The following is a 17,743-nucleotide window of genomic DNA, read 5'->3' as shown; positions in this document are numbered from 1 at the left end:
CCGTCGTTTAAGGCAGCTGTCACACAAGGGGTCTCAAAAGCACTAGGCATAGAATATCATGTCCATTGTGCTTGCAGACCCTAATCCTCAGTAAAGATAGAGAAAACTACTGATATTATCAAGAGAAATCTCAGAAAATTGTCTCAAGAAACTCACCTTCCTTGGGTCACTCTTCTTCCTATGGCCTTACTACAAATAAGAAATTCCCCTTCAAAATTAGGTCTTTGCTCATCTGAGATACTGTAAGGACAGCCTTTCTTTACCAATGATTTTTCTATTAGATCGGGAAACCTCTGAGCTAGTTAAGCATGTAACCTCTCTGGCTCACTTCCAACAGGAATTAACAGAATTAGTGAAAGCCCAACCCCAGGGAATTGTACTACTTCTAATTAACCCAGGATATTTGCTACTGGTAAAGGCTCTCCCTTCTCTCTCTTCCTCCCTAAGCCCAACCTAGGAAAGGCCTTATGCTTTTCTTCTTCCAACTCACCCCCCAGCAATAAAAGTTACAGGAATTGACTCCTGGATACATCACACTCAAGTCAAATCCTGGAGTAAGGAGAGAGCAACCCCTGACAGCCCAGAGGAACCTCCTGAATATCAATGTGAAGAAATAGAAGAATCTTAAGCAGAAAATCACAAAAGATGAGTAACCGAATGAGAACTACTCATCTTATTCAGTCTCACCCCTACCTCAACAAATACTTTTGTCATTTCTACCTCTCCTTTTGAACCAAATATTAGAACTGATTTTTGGTGGAAATTTATTTACTACGCCACTCTTACAGGAATTGCTATACTCACTCAAAGTAGAACTATATACTGTAGCACCCTCCGGGTGAAATGTCAAAGAAAGAATCTCAATTACTGTAGCATTTTGCTTAATTATTAACCTCACAGCAGGAATAACAGTTACTGACAGGGAGTAAACATAAGTATTTTACTATCACTAAATACGTTAGGATTTTTTAATCAATTTTAGTAATACACCATTTAGCTCCTATAATATCTGCCATGGCCCATTTGTAGGGCAAGACTAGTTGTTGAGTCTCTCCTAAGTGGTTCACCTCAGTTCGGTAACACTAAAGAACGTTACAATGACCCAGTACTCACTGTCTTAGGATTCGCTTCATTGGCTTTATAACCCTTAAAGACTTGCCTGATAAGCATGGGAGCACTTTCGACTGGGTGACTAACTCTTCTCAGGAGAAATTCCGCTCCAAAGATAAGCTTCACACCCTCAGGCTGGGAAAAGTTGACTGATTCCCTCTGCTTTAAAAATAGTGGGGAAGGACCACACTTGGAAGATCTCAGATGTTATAACATCACATTTGTAACTGCTGATAGTTCAAAGAATTGGGGAGGAGAGCACAAGGGTGATCTACAAGGATCAGAAGCCCTAATGGGGGACTTTCAGAATCTAAACTCTCCTGGTTGGAAGCCTTGATGGGAGTGGCATGCTCTAAGTAACCACCTTGACTATATTGTAAAGAGTAACACATGACTTTTGCCAAACATGTCCCGACATGGAATTCCAGACCCTTGTATGATGTTTGCTAATAGTAGCAGCTTACAGATCTGTGGGCAAACTGGAGACATCTGGACTGACAGCCCTTGTCATAAGAATCATCTGAGAAACTGGCCAGGGTATATTATGTCTCTAATTTTTCAAAACTCCATTTGCCGGGTGGATCCTTCTCACTTGGCATGTCAAATTCCAAATGGCATCGTAAATGACTATGCTAAATATGGTTATCTTTATCCCAAGGATGGCCCTAATATACATAAAGAAAGGAAACTTCTAAGATATGAGAAAAATCTGCCAGTGTCTCTCACAAGCCATAACTTAGAACCATCCCTTCAAGTAACAGGGCTATATTTTCTTTGTGGCTCCTGGATACACTTAATCCTCCCAAGGCACTGGAAGGGAACTTGTACTACAGCTGTAGTAATACCCGACTTACTGTTTTTAAATTCTACTGAGATGGCAGCAGCATCTGGGGACATCCCTAACTACAGGCTCTTTTCTAGAAACTGCACTATCTCGAATACACTGGACCAAAAAAATCTATCATTTCTATGCCCTCATACAGAGATTTAATTGAAAGGGCAGACTGGGGAGAGTATGTACATGACAATCTCATCTTAGAAAAACCACAGCTGGACAATTCTATAGCCAGAGGTATGTTCTAGGTTATGAGTATCCCTCTCTTTGAAAGATTAATACTTAATATCTCTATTATGATGCAACAAGGATGGAAGGCAACTGTAGGGGGCATAGAGGCACAGCAATCTATAGACTCTTTAGCCTCAGTAGCAGCACAAAATAGATGGGCCTTAGATGTCCTTACAGCTGAAACAGGAGGTACCTGTGCACTTTTAAATGAAACATGCTGTTTCTGGATTAACATCTCTAGTAGAAGAAAATATACAGGTACTTAAAGATCAAATAAATCAAATTACTGACAGGCTAAGGGAAAATGCAGGTTTCAGCCCCAAGTGACTACAATCTGTCTTTAATGAATTCCAGTCTTCTTTATGGAATTGGTTGGCCCCTTTATTAAGTCTCCTTTTGCTTATTTGTCTTATATTAATATTTGGACCTTGTATACTCAATACTGTAACTCAAATTGTTTCTTCTTGCCTAGAAGCAATCAAATTCCAAGTGGCGCTGCAAATGGAACCACATAGACACGCCATTCTTCCAAGGACGCTTGGATCGACCCCAGGAGGAACCCTAGTTGCTGTTCCCCATTCGACGCCCCTTTTCAGCAGGAAGTAGCCAGAAAGAGTCACAGCTCAAAATCCCGTAACAGCAGTCAGGGTGACATCTCCTCAGGGGGGAATGTTATAGGAGTTGTTAAGAAATTATTTGGTCATTGCCCTCACTGCCGCTGCTGCTGACCTTACCACCACTGCTTCGTCTCTGAGGTCCAACTGCTCCCAGTGCCATGAATGATGACAGCACCTTTGCAGAGTCCCAGGGATGATGCTCAGGTATCAAAGAAGGGACACAAGGCCTTCAATGATACTGTCAGATACTTCTCTAAGAAGAATAGGGAAAAGCTGAAAAACTCAGAGAAAATCACCTATGTGTGTATGAAGAGAAACTATGAGACCATGACTAAACTAGGTCTCAAGGCTACCCTCCCAACTTTCATGTATAATAAATGGGCCACAGACCTCCAGGGGAATGATTCTGATAGACACCATAACTGCGGGAATCAGGATGAACATACTCAGATGGCTTTCAGCATGCTACAAGGAAACTTTCCAAAGATGATGCCCAAGAAGCCAGCAGAGGAAGGAAATTATTCAAAGGGAGTGCCAGAAGCATATGTCTCACAAAATGATGGAAAACAGCTGTGCCGTCCCCTCCACCCCCCGCCCCCCGCCGCCCCACCCCGGGAAAACAAAGTACCTCTGAGAAGATTCACAAGATATCTGGACCCACAGAGTGCGAGAAAGAAAGTATCTAGTGATTTATGAAGAGATTAGTCACCCTGAGGAAGATGAAGAATAACTCCCCTTAGGGATAGGGTGCATGCCCATGATGAGAAGCAGAACCTGGTGGCCTTTCACGAACATGGGCATGGCTGTGAATCCCTCATCATCAAGTGTATAGCAAGTGAAAGCAAGAGTTCACAACAGTGAAAAGTTGAACATCATTTTTCTTACAGTGTGCCATCCTGTTAGATATTTGCATTTTTGTTGATAAGCAATACATAGTTAATGCATATTTCTGTTTGTATATCCATGCACCTACCTCAGAAAACAAGTACAGTCAGGTATTCTCTGCAGAGAACAGCACTATCCTCCTCTCTTCCCAGATGTGACTACTGAGGGCAGTTCTGGGTGTTTCAGAGTTTTTTTCTCTGCATTTACACAGGCGCGCGCGCGCGCACACACACACACACACGGAGTACTATAAGCATCTCCCATCTGCTTTTCCCCATTGCTAATGCGTCCTGGTCAAGCCTCACCTCACTCTGTTTCCTGTTCAACATGCACTCCCTGCTGCAAATTCCCCTCATCCAATTCCCCTGTATCAGTCACTGACAGTTAATAAACCTCTACAAACTTTCAAAAAAAATTATTTTAGGCAGATAGAGTGGACAAGGGTCCTTGGAAAGGTTTTTATCTTTTAAAGCAGCTCCAGAAACGTTTCTAGCCTAGCAGGAAAACAGCCTTAAGAGCTAAGCTGGCAAGCTTTGATATGCAAATACAAGCCATTAGAAACTGGGTCCACTCAATATGGCAATTACTGCCTCCTCCATGTCACTGCAAGTGTGCCTAACATCATGGCCACTTCCATATATCCCCAGGTGTGTAGAACATCCTGGCCTCCTGCATTTGCACAGTAAAAGGCTAGGGTGGGATGGCTAGTTTTTTCCACAGGTCACATAAACCGTGTATCTAGTCAAAAAAATCCCCTGGGCCCTATGCAAATCAGACACCGTCTCCTCTGGCCTTCTAAAATAACTGGCTGTTTTCCACCACACTCAGAGTTCCCCCTCTCAGCTTGGAGACCCCCTCCATCTCTGTACAGGAGAGCCTCTTTCTTCTTTCTTGCCCATTTATTAAACTCTCTCTGCTCCTTAAAAATCACTCTACATGTGTCCGTGTCGTTATATTTAAACCAGCGTGAAACAAAGGACCCTGGTGATCCTCCAGTCATCAGAACGGTATCACCTACATTCATGATTGTGTGACAAGAGCATTTCCAGGTCCATGGGTTCATCACACATCTCTAAAATCAATTCAGCTCAACTAGGTAAGGGTCCCGCAAGCATACTCTTTCTACCAGGCTGAGAAGCAATGTGATGGCAAAAATGAATGAACAATATATACTGAAGGTAAAACTGAAGTCCATAAAGATACAAAATTATACCTCCAACAATTTTAATTTCTGCAAACATACTAGAGCTGAGGCAAGAGAATAGAATCTGGAGGCAGGGAACCTAAGGCCAATACATGCAGACTTCCTAGAACTAAAGTAAAACAAAACCCTCAACTTTGCACGCCCAAGTAACAAAAGGACCAGAGGCTACTCCCTTTGCAACCGCCCCCTCCTGTCCCACCTTTACTGTGTGGCAGATGAAAAACTGAAAGAATCTCTGATTGGTCCCCTCCTGCAACCAATCAGGCTAGTCTTCTGTCAAATATTCATTTACATATAAGTATAATTTTGTAGTTTCTCAGCCTCTGATTTGTCGCTTTCCACAACTAATCAGATATCCACATAGTGTGTAACTATGTAACTTAACTTCAGCCTCTGATTGGTGCTTTCTTTTGCAACCAATCAGACTGATCATAGGCCACTACTTCATTTACATAGGGTATGCACCAAGTAACAAATGAGAAACCTCTGGAGGGTATTTAAACCCCAGAAAATTCTGTAACCAGGCCCTTGAGCTGCTTGCTTGAGCCCACTCCCACCCTGTTAAGTGTGCTTTCATTTTCAATAAATCTCTGCTTTTGTTAACTCGTTCTTTCCTTGGTTTGTATATTTTGTCCAATTCTTTGTTCAAAGCACCAAGATCCTGGACACCTTCCACCAGTAACAGAGCTATAATAACATCATACACCATGTTTATGAATTTCTAATTCAAATATTTAATTTTCAGTAATAACGTGAACAAGAGAATTTACAGATAAAGAACACAGTGTTGTTTGATTTACAAAAAAATGTGAAACAAATTGTTTTGAATACTGCCTTGAAATTATAATTTCACAAGCAAAAAAGTTCTTTGTATAACCTCTGACCTACTACCATCTATAAATAAAAAACTAAAGTACAGCCGGGCGCGGTGGCTCAAGCCTGTAATCCCAGCACTTTGGGAGGCCGAGGCGGGTGGATCACGAAGTCAAGAGATCGAGACCATCCCGGTCAACGTAGTGAAACCCCGTCTCTACTAAAAATACAAAAAATTAGCTGGGCATGGTGGCACGTGCCTGTAATCCCAGCTACTCAGGAGGCTGAGGCAGGAGAATTGCCTGAACCCAGGAGGCAGAGGTTGCGGTGAGCCGAGATCGCGCCATTGCACTCCAGCCTGGGTAACAAGAGCAAAACTCTGTCTCAAAAAAAAAAAAAAAAAAAAAAAAACTAAAGTACAAAGAGGTTAAATTACTTGACCAAGAACAGAGCTCAAAATAAAATCTTGGTATCCTGTTTCTCAATCTAGTGTTACCTACATTTTCCTACACTACATCTCTCAGGTCTTTTTTTTCCTTTGGATTCTGCCTTCCAAGCACAGATATCTAGCACCATGGATTAAAGAACAGGGCTTGGGGTCAAAGAGATTAAGAGAATCTCATTTCCACCACTTGAAAAGCTATATAACCATGGATACATTAACATCCTCTATATTTTTTATTTTTTTAATCAGTAAAAAGGAGATAAATGTATTTTATCTCAAAAAAAATTCCATAATAAAAGAATTTTAAAATAAGTTATATTTGATGGGTAACATATCACAAAATTTTATGAGAGATATTTTTGTTAATTTTAAGTCTAATTGATCAAATAATTCACTGTGACAGCTGGAAGTCATGGTATTCGAGTATCCATTACCAGAGTCCCAAAAGTTTCAAAGTTGCAAAAACATAGTATTCACCAATAAACTGACTGTTAATAAAAAGCAGAATAGGCTACAGAATGGTATATATAAAATGGGTTTATAACTGTAACACATATAATTTTTTAATTAAATAAAAAATTTATGCAAACCTCTTTTGATGATGATGCCCTGTATATAGTAAATGCTCCATAAATGTTAGTATCATTATTACCAAAAGGTTAAACGGGAGTTCGCTATTTCCTTAAGCCAAGTACTAAGAGTATATGGATGAGCAAAAGTAATGGCTGAAATAAGACTCTCATGTGTTATAACTGTATAAATTTGATGTGTACATACATGGGTTCACCATTTTGCCTGCCTTCTACTTTGGTGTGTGTTTGAACTTTTATGCGAAAAAAAAAGAGAAAAAGATAGAACAAAAAGATATTTTACATTAATATGAAGTGTCTGATTCCGAAATAAACATGACCAAATAGGAACAGCTCTGGATTGCAGTTCCCAGGAAAAACGCAGAGGGTGAGTGATCACCACATTTCCAAAAAAATTTTTACTGAACACAGACAAGGAGATTCCCAGGCAGAAAAGTGACACAAGTCTTCAGTGTGGCTGTTTCAGCCTGTGCAGCGGCTCTACATACAAAAACTCAAACAAATCCAGGTGTCATTTAAACTAGAAACTAGAACGCCTGGAGACAGAGTCGCCCACTCAACTGAAAAAAAAGGGGCTGAAACAGGGAGCCGGGTGATCTGGCTCCACTGGTCCCACCCCAACAAAGACCAGCAATCTAAAACACTCTGGATTAAGAGTTTCACAGCAAGCACAGTCGGACAGGGATGGTCCAGCTCTGTGGGGGGAAGGGTGTCCGCCATTACCTAGGCAGTCCATGACTACTGAGGCAGTTCACCATTACTGAGGCAGACCACCATTACTGAGGCAGTTGTAACTATACCCCTGTAAACAAAACTACAAGGAAGTTCACACAGCAGCTAACTCAGCAACGCCTCTGCTGGCAGACTGTGACTAGGCTACCTCCTCACTGGGCAGGGCATCTCTGAAAAAAGGCAGAAGAATGACAGGAACTTATAAATGAAGCCCCCCCTTCCCGGGACAGAGCACCTGGGAAAAAAGGGCAGTTACAAGTTCTGCTGCATCAAACATAAACATGTCTGCCCAGCAGCTCTGAACAGAAAAACAAAAGCTCACAGCTCAGCACCTGAGCTCCTATAAGGGACAGACAGTCTCCTCAAGCAACTCCCCGACCCCCGTATGACCAAAGAGACACCTCATAAGGAGAGCTCAGGCTGACATCTGGTGGGTATCCTTCTGGGACAAAGATAACAGAAGAAACTGGCAGCGACCCTTACTGTTCTACAGCCACTGCAGGTGATCCCCAGGCAAGCAGGGTCTGGAGTGGACCTCCAGCAGTCCAACAGCAGGGGGGCCTGACTGTTAGAAGGAAAACTAAGAAACAGAAAGAAATAACTTCAACAGCAACAAAAAGGACATCCACTCAGAGACCACATCCGAAAATCACCAACTACAAAGACCACAGGTAGATAAATCCACAAAGATGGGAAGAAACCAGCACAAAAAGGATGAAAATACCCAAAACCAGAATGCCTCTCCTCTTCCAAGGGATCACAACTCCTCAACAGCAGGGAACAAGGCTGGATGGAGAATGAGTCTGATGAATTGAAAGAAACAGAATTCAGAAGGTAGGTAATAACAAACTTCTCTGAATTAAAACAACAGGTTCTAACCCAATGCTAAGAAACTAAGAACATTGAAAAAAGGTTAGATGAAACGCTAATGAGAATAAACAGCTCAGAGAGAAATATAAATGAATTCATGGGGCTGAAAGACACAACACAAGAACTTCGCGAAGCATACATTAAGTTTCAATAGCTGAATCGACCAAGCACAAGAAAGGATATCAGAGATTGAAGATCAACTCAATGAAATAAAACAAGAAGGCAAGATTAGAGAAAAAAGAAGAGTAAAAAGAAATAAACAAAGCCTCCAAGAAATATGGGATAATGTGAAAAGACCTAATCTATGTTTGACAGGTGTACCTCAATGTAATGGAGAGAAGGAATCCAAGCTGGAAAACACTCCAGGATATTACCAGAACTTCCTCAATCTAACAAGGCAGGCCAACATTCAAGTGCAGGGAATACAGAAAACACCACAAAGATATTCCTCAAGAAGAGCAACGCCAAGGCACATAATTGTCAAAATCACCACAGTTGAAATGAAGGAAAAATTGCTAAGGGCAGCCAGAGAGAAAGGTCGGGTTACCCATAAAGGGAAGCCCTTTAGACTCACAGCTGATCTCTCAGCATAAACCCTACAAGCCAGAAGAGAGTGGGGACCAATATTCACCATCCTTAAAGAAAAGAACTTTCAACCTAGAATTTCATATCCAGCCAAACTAAGCTTCATAAGTGAAGGAGAAATAAAATCCTTTATGAACAAGCAATTACTCAGAGATTTTATCACCGCCAGACCTGTTTTACAAGAGCTCCTGAAAGAAGCACTAAACATATAAAGAAACAACCAGTACCAGTCACTCCAAAAACGTACGAAATGGTAAAAAGCATCGACACGATGAAGATCAACTGTGTCAACTAATAGGCAAAACAACCAGCTAGCATCAAAATGGCAGGATAAAATTCACACATAACAATATTAACCTTAAACGTAAATGGGCTAAATGCCCCAATCAAAAGACACAGACTGGCAAATTGGACAGAAAGTCAAAACCCATCAGTGTGCTGTGTCCAGGAAACCCATCTCATGTGCAAGGATACACACAGGCTCTAAATAAAGGGAAAGGGGAAGACCTACCAAGCAAATGGAGAGCAAAAAAAGCCGGAGTTGCAATCCTAGTCTCTGATAAAATAGACTTTAAACCAACAAAGATTAAAGTAGACAAAGAAGGGCATTCCATAATGGTAAAAGGATTAATGAAACAAGAAGACCTAAGGATCCTAAATATAGACACACCCAATACAGGAGCACCCAGATACATAAAGCAAGTTCTTAATGACCTATAAAGAGACTTAGACTCCCACACAATAATAGTGGGAGACTTTAACATTTCACTGTCAACATTAGACAAATCAACAGACAGAAAATTAACAAGGATATCCAAGACTTGAACTCAGACCTGGACCAAGCAAACCTAATATTTATAGAACTCTCCACCCCAAATCCACAGAAAATACATTCTTCTCAGCACCACACAACACCTACTCTAAAACTGACCACATAATTGGAAGTAAATCACTCCTAAGCAATGCAAAACAACAGAAATCGTAACAGTCTCTCAGACCACAGTGCAATCAAATTAGTACTCACAATTCAAAAACTAACTCAGAAACACACAACTTCATGGAAACTGAACAACTGCCTCTTGAATGTTGACTGGATAAACAATGAAATGAAGGCAGAAATAAAAATATTCTTCGAAACCAACGAGTACAAAGACATAAAAGATACTAGAATCTCTGGGACACATTTAAAGCAGTGTCTAGAGGAAAATTTACAGCAATAAATGACCACATGAGAAACAAGGAAAGATCTAAAATCAACACCGTATCATCAAAATTGAAAGAGCTAGAGCAACAAGATCAAAAAACTCAAAAGCTAGCAGAAGACAAGAAATAACTAAGATCAGAGCAAAACTGAAGGAGGCAGAGAAACAAAAAAACCCTTCAAAAAAATCAATAAATCCAGGAGCTGGTTTTTTGAAGAGATCAACAAAATAGAACACTAGGCCAGATTAATAAAAAATAAAAGAAGAATCAAATAGATGTAATAAAAAATGATAAAGGGGATATCACCACAGATTCCACAGAAATACAAACCACCATCAGAGATTACTACAAAGAACTCTATGCACATAAACCAGTAAACCTGAAAGAAATGAATGAATTCCTGGACACTTACATCCACCCAAGCCTAAACTAGGAAGAAGTTGAAACCCTGAATAGACCAATAACAAAATCTGAAGCTGAGGTAGCAATTAATAGCTTACCAACCAAAAAAAGCCCAGGTCCAGATAGGTTCACACCCGAATTCTACCAGACATAAAAAGAGGAACTGGCACCACTCCTGAAACTATTTCAAACAGTCCAAAAAGAGGAAACCCTCCCTAAATCATTTTATGAGACCAACATCATCCTGATACCAAAACCCAGCAAAGCCTCAACAAGAAAAGAAAACTGGCCAGGCGCAGTGGCTCACGCCTATAATCCCTGCACTTTGGGAGTCCAAGGCGGGTGGATCACAACATCAAGAGATCGAGACCATCCTGGTCAACATGGTGAAATACCGTCTCTACTAAAAATACAAAAAATTAACTGGGCGTGGTGGCGCGTGCCTGTAGTCCCAGCTACTCGGGAGGTTGAGGCAAGAGAATTGCTTGAACTCAAGAGGCAGAGGTTGCAGTGAGCCAAGATTGCACCACTGCACTCCAGCCTGGGTAACAAGAGCGAAACTCCCTCTCAAAAAAAAAAAAAAAAAACAGAAAAGGAAAGAAAACTTCAGGCCAATATTCATGATGAACACAGATGCAAAAATATTCAATAAAATACTGGCAAACCAATTGCAACAGCACATCAAAAAGCTTAACCATCACAATCAAGTAGGCTTCATTCCAGTGATGCAAAGCTGGTTCAACATACGCAAGTCTATAAACGTAATTCATCACATAAACAGAACCAAAGACAAAAACCACGATTATCTCAATAGATGCAGAGAAGGCCTTTGACAAAATTCAGCAGCCCTTTATGCTTAAAACTCCAAATAAACTAGGTATCGACAAAACGTATCTCAAAATAATAAAAGCTATATATAACAAACCCACAGCCCATATTATACTGAATGGGCAAAAGCTGGAAGCATTCCCTTTGAAATCTGGCACTAGACAAGGATGCCCTCTCTCACCTATTCAATATAGTATTGGAAGTTCTGGCCAGAGCAATCATGTAAGAAAAAGAAATACAGGATATGGAATTAGGAAAGGAGGAAGTCAAATTGTCTCTATTTGCAGATGACATGATTGTATATTTAAAAGAACCTATCGTCTCAGCCCAAAATCTCCTGAAACTGATAAGCAACTTCAGCAAAGTCTCAGGACACAAAGTCAATGTGCAAAAATCACAAGCATTCCTATACACCAATAACAGACTTAAAGAGAGCCAAATCAAGAACGAACTGCCATTCACAATTGCTACAGAGAATAGAATACCTAGGAATACAACTAACAAAGGGTACAAAGGACCTCTTTGAGGAGAACTACAAACCACTGCTCAATGAAGTAAGAGAGGACACAAACAGATGGAGAACCATTCCATGCTCATGGTTAGGAAGAATCAATATTGTGAAAATGGCCATACTGCCTAAAGTAATTTACAGATTCAACACTATCCCCATCAGGCTACCAATGACCTTCGTCACAAAACTGGAAAAAAACCACCTTAAACTTCATATGGAACCAAAAGAGAGCCCGCATAGCCAAGTCAATTCTAAGCAAAAAAGAACAAAGCTGGTGGCATCATGCTACCTGACTTCAAACTATACTACAAGGTTACGGTAATCAAAACAGCATGGTGCTGGTACCAAAACAGAGATATAGACCAATGGAACAGAACAGAGGCCTCGGAGACAATACCACACATCTACAACCATTGGATTTTTGACAAACCTGACAAAAACAAGCAATGGGAAAAGGATTCCCTGTTTAATAAATCATGTTGGAAAAACTGGCTAGCCATGTGCAGAAAGCAGAAACTGGACCCTTTCCTGACACCTTAACACTAAAATTAACTCCAGATGGATTAAAGACTTAAAAGCTTAACTCAAAAGCTAGCAGAAGACAAGAAATAACTAAGATCAGAGCAGAACTGAAGGACACAGAGACACAAAAATCCCTTCAAAAAAAAATCAATAAATACAGGAGCTGGTTTTTTGAAAAGATCAACAATATAGACAGAACACTAGCCAGATTAATAAAAAAATAAAAGAGAGAATACCATTTATTCCCTGTTTAATAAATGGTGTTGGGAAAACTGGCTAGCCATGTGCAGAAAGCAGAAACTGGACCCTTTCATGACACCTTCACACTAAAATTAACTCCAAATGGATTAAAGATTTAAACATAAGACCTAGCACCATAAATACCCTAGAAGAAAACCTAGGCAAAACCATTCAGGACATAGGCATAGGCAAGGACTTCACGACTAAAACACCAAAAGCCAAAATAGACAAATGGGATCTAATTAAACTCCAGAGCTTCTGCACAGAAAAAAAAAAAAAAAAAAATCATTAGAGTGAATTGGCAACCAACAGAATGGGAAAAACTTTTTGCAATCTACCTATCTGACAAAGGACTTATATCCAAAATCTATAAAGAACTAAAACAGATTTACAAGAAAAAAACCAACAAACCCATTCAAAAGTGGGCAAAGGATATAAACAGATACTTTTCAAAAGAAGACATATATGAGACCAACAAACATATGAAAAAATGCTCATCATCACTGGTCAGCAAAGAAATGCAAATCAAAACCACACTGAGATACCATCTCACGCCAGTTACAATGGTGATCATTAAAAAATCTGGAGACAACAGATGCTGGAGAGGATGTGGAGAAATAGGAACACTTTTACACTGCTGGTGGGAGTGTAAATTAGTTCAACCATTGTGGAAGACAGCGTGGCGATTCCTCAAAGATCTAGAAACAGAAATTCCATTTGACCCAGCAATTCCATTACTGGGTATATATCCAAAGGATTATAAATTGTTCTACTATAAAGCCACATGCACACGTATGTTCATTGCAGCACAGTTCACAATAGCAAAGACTTGGAACCAACCTAAATGCCCACCAAAAATAGGCTGTATAAAGAAAATGTGGCACATATGCACCATGGAATACTATGCAGCCATAACAAAGGTTGAGTCCCATGTCCTTTGCAGGGACATGGATGAAACTGGAAACATCATTCTCACCAAACTGACACAAGAACAGAAAACAAAACACCACATGTTCTCACTCGTAACTGAGCGTTGAACAATGAGAACACATGGACACAGGGAGGGGAACATCACACACTAGGGCCTGCTGCGGGTAAGGCAGAGAGGGGAGAGGAGAGTGAGGGGATAGGCGAGGGACAGCATTACGAGAAATACCTAATGCAGATGACATGGTAATGGATGCACCAAACCACCATGGCACCTGTATACCTATGTAATAAACCTGTACGTCATGCACATGTACTCCAGAACTTAAAATATAATTAAAAATAATAACATTTAAAAAAATTTTTTTTAAAAAGGATCCTTCAGGCCTCCAGTCTTAGTCAAACCTTCATGTGACTGCAGTACTGGCCAATGTTCTTGACTACAACATGATGGGAAATACTAAGCTGGAAGCACTCAGCTAAGCTGCCCAAATTTCTCACCCATAGAAACTGTGAGATCATAAATGTGCTTAAGTGTGCTAAGCTATCAGAGTTTGGGGGTTATCTGTTATGCTTCAATGGATAACTAATACAAAGAGCATTGTAGAGGCTTTATCAAATTGAGGAAGTTCACATCTATACCTACTTTTATAAAAGATTTCTAAAATAATGAATTCACTTTGAATTCAAGGTGGGAGGATAACTTGAAGCCAGGAGTTTGAGACCAGCCTGAGCAACAAACTAAGACCCCCCTCTCTTTAGAAAAATAAAAAATTAATTATTTTTTAAAAAACAGCCCCAGGCAGACATTAAAAACTATTTAAGAACTCAAGTTTTTGAAAAAGATAAATGAATTGCCTGAGAGCCTGCCTATCAGGAGCCATTTTATACAGGAAAGAAAGACTGTTCTGAGGAAGGTTACAGACCCAAGCCTAAGCAAGAAGTTTATTTTTTTTCTCTCAAGGCCCTATACTTCCAGTTTCCTCTTAAAATCTCTTTGTCATTCAACTCTAGTGCCACAACAAGATTATGCTATGTACAACAAGTGCTGCATACTTCAAAAACAACTTCCTCAAACTAATAGCTGTGGCAACAGCAGCTAATTTACATGGCCTCCAGGACTCCGCAAAGAAACCTTAGTAATAAAATTGGGAACCAGCTATGTAGCTTATGTTACAATTTGGTAGCCTGGTGGACACATCTATCTTCATCGTCATATACCTTTTTCTTTCCAATCTGGAATTTGACACTCCATGAACAAATTACAACAGCTAAAAAGTGTCACTGCTAATGTTAGTGTCTCAACTAATTTAGCATTATTTGATCTCAAAATACCCTGGCTGAAAGAAAATTCCTCAATGGTAATTCTAGAATAATTTTCTACTAGAATCCCTTCACTGCTGAGATTCTGATGTAATCCTCTCCTCCATTTTTGTCTACCTGCAGTAAGTGAATAAATGAATGAAGCAAAAGCTTAACTTCACTTAATATATATTTACTGAATATTTACTAATAAATATATATATATACTTAATATAATATATAATTACTGAATATATATTTATTGAAGCTTTTAAAAGCTCCAGGTTAAAAAGGAAGAAAAGAAGAGGCAACCACTACCTCAAATATCTCCTGAAAGGAACTAATAAGTGTTGTACATATAATGCATCAAGTATAAGAAGTGTATAAATTATAAGGTCTATTTGTCAACTCCCATGTAGCATGTATATCTTATCATTATTTAACATGTACACTGAGGTTTTTACAATAATCAGTCTTTTAACCACACATTTCACCTAAAAATTATCACAACAAACCAAATTAATGTAGCACTTCATGTCACAATCTCATCAATCAAGAAATGCTTACACTAAGCCAAATAGTGTTAGCAATAAACTTGAAGGCGGCTAAGTAAAATATGCTGTCGCTACAATCTAGAAGTAAAATTATATTTGATAATAATACAAATTTAAGGTATATTATTTAGAAATTAATATAATTATGTGACATGGTAATTCTCAGCTGGGTGTTATAATACAAAGGAAATAACACATTTTAGGTTATTCTAAAATGTTTGGAATTTAGCTAGCATAGATTTAATTTTATAAGTGAGAAAAAAATAAACACTTTATTATAGACCTATGGTTAATGGATGACCCCAAAAAATTATATAATCAAAGACCAAAGGATAAAAAGCATATCCACCTGAAACTGATATGACATAATCCGATATATAGCATGTTTTAAAGCTGCTATTACGTTATAAATATCAACCTATTCCTTACGTTCTGATGTAGGTTATCCTCAATATTCAGTAATCTTCCATAGTGGTTATTTTCCCCGAGTGTTTTACATTAAACAGATAAGCCATGAGGCAAACCCAACACTAAAAAACAAAGTTGACAGACTACAAGACTCAGGGCTTGTAAGCACACTTACCAAAGAACAGAGAAGATGAAGAACAAATGAATAGCTCCTATAAAGTAAAAATCATGAAAACTTCAGAAAGACATGAATTAAGGAAGGAAAGCATATGCTAACTGGCACCAAGTGTTACATCAACAAATGCAGCAGGCTTTCCTTCTAAATAAATAGTCTTTATTATGCCTACTAAAACTATTTCTTATATTCAGGTAATATCTTAATACAACTGATTTTTTAAAAAACAAGAGTACCTGTCCAGACAGTCAATAACAAATGAAGCCAGTATCATTCATTACCAGCACCAATCACTCAAACCACAGTTCTAATTCATTTTCCACAGAAGTTTCAATTTTCTGTTATCTATTGCCTGTCTTCCAGAGTCTTACTATTCCATTTTATTTTTATCCACTATTCTGTATGCCCCTTTCCTAGAACTGCTTGCCCTTTGATATGTTAGCTGTGTTCCCACCCAAATCTCACCTTGTAGTTCCTATAATCCCTAAGTGTCAAGGGAGGAACCTGGTGGGAGGTAAATTAATCACGGGGCAGTTACCCTCATGCTGTTCTCATGATAGTGAGCTATGAGATCCAACAACTTTATAAGGAACTTTTTTCCCCTTTGCTCGGCACTTCTCTCTCCTGATGCCTTGTGAAGAGGTGGCTTCCCCCATGATTCTAGGTTTCCTAAGGCCTCCCAAGCCATGTGGAACTCTGGGTCAATTTAACCTCTTTTCTTTATAAATTACCCAGTCTCAGTCATTTCTTCATAGCAGCCTGAGAACAGAGTAATGCACCCTTTGTCTTTAAACTCTTGACACTGCTTTATCCATGTAGACTAGCTCCTAATTAACACCATCTACTAATCATGCCTTAAACTCAGGATTCTTTGTCCATTAGAATATTCTGTATTCTGTACTAGGTAACATACCAGCGTAATCAATCACTGTTTCATGTATTAATAAAAAATTGTTGGGGGAAAAAGCGTTGAAGTTCAGCTTGGAGGTAATGGCAAGAACTAATCAAAGTAACAAAAAATTTAACATCTTCACACCAACCCAATTCAAGGAAAAAGGGAAAATCATACTCTGCCATCTCTAAAAGATTATAGAAACTTATATTTAACACTTGATTAATTACTTAGTGAGAAAAACAGGGATATTTGCTACTGCTAACAAAATTAGTTTTAAATTAATTCAAAGAATAAAAAGAAAAGGCAGTCTTCTAAACAGCAAGAGAAAAGGTGAGTAATTATAAAACAATACACAACAGGATCAAAGGGTTTCTGGAGACTTATGAAAAAGGTAACAATTATAGTCATCTTTTCAGTGATTTGTTTTTTAGTTCTTCAGCTAGCCATTATCATGAGAAAGGCAGCATCACAGTCCTGACACTGTATGGGGCCTAGTCTGAGAATAGGGAGACAATTATTTTTTAAGCTCTCCTTAGCCAAAATGAAGAAGGCTAATTCTTGACTGGACCCAAGTTAATACTAAAATACTGTTGAGATTAAAGTAACTGACTTTAAAAATATTATTGAGTTTTTAATACAAAGCTTCAAAAAATAAAAGAGTTTGTCTCTGAATTTCAAGTAAATTTTTGAGAACTCATGACACAGGAACAGTTTTAAAAGAACATGATTTGCTTACAGCAGCTTTACAGTAACACTAAGAAAATCTCAGAGCATGTTACTTTAACTTTTCAATCTTCATTCCCCACATCATTCTTCCCTAAAAAAGTTAATTTTATGGTTTATTAATAAGACCATGTAG

General features: G+C 39.0%; 1 protein-coding gene and 1 pseudogene across 6 annotated transcripts in view; one reads left to right on the top strand and one right to left on the bottom strand.

The window, feature by feature from the left end:
- CEP85L (centrosomal protein 85L) overlaps positions 1-17,743 on the bottom strand; it is a 233,902-nt gene that overhangs the window by 169,737 nt on the left and 46,422 nt on the right. The window lies entirely within an intron of this gene.
- LOC101027607 (protein SSX7-like) lies at positions 2,952-3,523 on the top strand (annotated as a pseudogene).

The sequence above is a fragment of the Saimiri boliviensis genome, chromosome 4, assembly GCF_048565385.1.
Source record: "Saimiri boliviensis isolate mSaiBol1 chromosome 4, mSaiBol1.pri, whole genome shotgun sequence".
NCBI classification, from domain to species: Eukaryota; Metazoa; Chordata; class Mammalia; order Primates; family Cebidae; genus Saimiri; species Saimiri boliviensis.
This window is presented reverse-complemented; position numbering and strand designations above follow the sequence as displayed.